The sequence below is a fragment of the Malus sylvestris genome, chromosome 5 (assembly GCF_916048215.2).
Source record: "Malus sylvestris chromosome 5, drMalSylv7.2, whole genome shotgun sequence".
Taxonomy (NCBI): domain Eukaryota; kingdom Viridiplantae; phylum Streptophyta; class Magnoliopsida; order Rosales; family Rosaceae; genus Malus; species Malus sylvestris.
Window position 1 is genome coordinate 8,345,853 of NC_062264.1, and position 3,338 is coordinate 8,349,190.

Below are 3,338 nucleotides of genomic sequence, written 5' to 3' on the forward strand. Positions count from 1 at the left end.
AATCAGCTCTAACCCATCCGCCCCATGAATTTGCAAATAGGATAGACTAGTGGGAGAGGCTCTGTGATTGTTTTCAGAATTTGTAAATTCTACAAATAGCATACTTTCGTGGGACTAGTGAAGCTGCTTTTGTCATCTGAAATAATTTATTTTTTATTTTCAATAATATTGTACGACCTTTGTTATTAATTAAACAAATTTGTTTAATAAATTATGATATTAATATAATAATATTTAGTTAATTATAAATTTTTTAAAAAAGTATTTTTTAATTTAATAATTATTTTGCCCCACGAACCTGTCCGTCGGCCAACGATATCAAGTAATTGTTTTTCTTTGGTTAAAGGATCAATAACTCGACGACATTGTCATCGGGCAAAATTATCAACAAATATTTTAAAAATAAATTTAGTTTTTACACGACGATATGTTTTCGTCAGTTAAAACGACGTTCGTCGGGCTTCTGCGATCAACACAAACTTACTCGACGGAGGTTCATCACCCTGTTCAATGGACAAGACACATTTGCCCGACAAATAATGTAGTGTCTTACGACGGCTTTTGCACGACGACTTTTAGTAAACGGACAAGCAAGTGTACCCGCGCATTGCTGCGGGGTTTAGAAAATTGTTGAAAACGTAGAAAATGTAGAAAATATATGTGTTAAGGAGTAGTGTTTAATATGTACATATATTACATTCGTGTGTTCTGATGTTCTTTACAAATATATATATATATATATATATGAAAATAAATATTCATGATATTGCATTTAAAATAATTAATTAATTACCAAAAGCAATACTACACATTGAGTGACGATTATATCCCTCTAAAATAACTGACTCACTAACTGCCTCTTGACACTACACTGAGCTGGTTTAATCTTGTAACACATGCTACCATCTTCATATGACATTGATTGAACCTCACAAACATATAGACAAATCATGTGACACTTGGAATCACCTTAACTCTATATACTCTAACAAATTGAACCCGAAAATAGAAGGCCTTGAATTTCAGTGAAGTATCAATAAGCTGTCCACAAAGTAGGGTGATCAAAGAACATATATAAAAGCATACTAAAAATTGATATACCTCCAAATAGTTCTTCTCGTGGAAATAATTGATTTCAAGTGCCCGCATGCTTTCTTCCCACACATTGCTTAACAATCCATGAACCCTGAGGAGAGAAGAATCAGTTAATAGTTAAACCTTGAATTTCATACGAATCATCCCCCTTGATAAAACTCTGTAGCAAGGGTGTATCTTCGACTGGAGAATTCATCATATAGTATAATGCCAAACCATAAGTAGTTGAACTTGGACCTAGTTCACATAGATAATTTGGTAATTAATGGCAGGCAACAGGGAAAAACTGCAAAGAATAATAGAAAAACCCATGAAAGACAGATTTACCTGAATGTTCACTGGTATATTAAGATTTTGTAAACAGACACACCTCACTCGCACTGGTATATTAAGATTTTGTAAAAACGCTTATTGCTCATATCCCAGCCGCTTTCTCTATCTGCACAAAGCATACACAACTTTGATTGAGACCTGCTGATGAAAGAGTAATGAAAAACATATATATGTTGGATTGATTCTGGGAATATGATCAAAGATCGAAATATGAACTAACTATCAAGCAAGAGAACAACTTTATGAACTGCTTTAATGTATGAGCCAAAAGCACTTTCTGGTCTCAGCATGAACTGGAAGTTGCAATGCTATTTATGAAGCGTTTGATACTCATACTCAAGGGTCCAAAATAAATAAACTATAAAATACGGATCTTTTGGGGATAATTTTTCCAACATGAAAACTTAGGGCTTCTAATTGCAAATGATCAAAGCTAGTTAAAGTTAAAGAGATTATCATAATTCATTCAAATCTTTAGTCCACGATCAAAGGAGCAAACCCTTCATAGATTTTTAGGCAACAATCAATAATAAATAAAATTAAGAGGAAACCAAATAAAAAAATTGGAGACTTTTAAGAACCAACATAATCTACAGAGAGTTTAGAGAGAGAGGAGAGGGAGGGGGCTTAACATCCTTCAGAGCAACCAAAACTTTCAGATAAAATCACACCAAAAAACCCACAAATTTAACGAAAATTTGAGCACAACCCAGAAATTTGAAGGAAAAAAATACGAAAAATTAAATAAAACCCATTTATATTAAATCAAATATTTGAAGCAGAATCTTTACATACAATACATGAAGAAGGTACCTGAGTTGTTGAGGAATAGTTTGAGACCAACATCGACGCCGACCTTCGCCGGAATCGTCGCATAAACGTAGGAAAACTCTGAGGAGTATTAAAAAAATCCTCATCGAAACCGTAACGAATCGAGGCATGCAACGGGTGTTTCTTGTTCCTGAGATGAAAGGGAGACGATTGGTAAAACGTTGAGGTCTGATTTGCCGGCTTTCAAACAGAAATAGCCCGTCGTCGTCAGCTGAGTCACGGAGGGAAGAGATATGGAGACTTGTAATAACACAAACTAAGGGAGGAATGGAGGAGCCCTCCGGACTCGGTGGGGATCTTTTTGGTTCAAATTGAAGTGAGCAGGAATGAACAGATGGAGGAGGAAACTGAGTTTTCTTGCTGTGCTGTCGAAGAGAGTGAACGACAGCTCAATAACTCAACACCGAATGGCAGACATGTAATAACACAAACTAAGCAAGGGCAAAATCGGAACTACACTGTTCTTATGAACAGTGATTCAGTTGTTTTTGGGTTTTAGTATAGATTGAATTTCCATCGCGTTATAAATTGACAAACTTTGTCCTTCGGAGATGAATTATGTTTGTCTCTTAAGTTGGGTTTTTTTTTTTTATATTTATTTTGTAGTGTTACTTCCACTTTAGATAGGAATAAGATATAGGTCCCTTCCACTTTCAATTTTAGAAAATGGCGAAGTACATGATGACCCATATTTGAGTTGTTAGTTCACCTTCTTGTCCACTCGGCAATGACATAGTCGGTTTCTTAAGTTGTTGGCTTCGGTTGCGGGTTGCTATATATATATAGCTAAATGACTCACTACGTGCTTAACTATAGTTCATCATAACAAACCAGAAATGAAAGAATGAAGAAGAAAGTATGAACTTAGAGAAATGTGAGAGAGTATTGTATTCTGCAAAAACTAACTTCACAATATAATCCTTCTCTGGTATTTATAGTAATCTAGTAGCTTAATGAGTAAGCTTTCTCTCTAACTAAGTCTACCAGACGATGACACTTGGCACTACAAGATTATGACACTTGACATTACAAGATTATTCCTAATTATCCAATCATCACTCAATAGTTTAAACACATTG

The 3,338-nt window shown here is 34.8% G+C and overlaps 1 long non-coding RNA gene across 2 annotated transcripts; it reads right to left on the reverse strand.

Moving 5' to 3' along the window:
• Positions 1–657: 657 nt before the first annotated feature.
• LOC126621473 (uncharacterized) lies at positions 658–2,644 on the reverse strand. 2 transcript variants are annotated; one of them, XR_007622989.1, is made up of 3 exons: positions 2,242–2,644; positions 1,423–1,534; positions 658–1,332 (listed from the first exon to the last, which is right to left on the reverse strand). It is a non-coding gene; the product is annotated as an uncharacterized LOC126621473 (long non-coding RNA). The 2 variants fall into 2 exon arrangements; XR_007622990.1 differs by having other exon boundaries at positions 658–1,186; positions 2,242–2,640.
• Between the last annotated feature and the right edge of the window lie 694 nt (positions 2,645–3,338).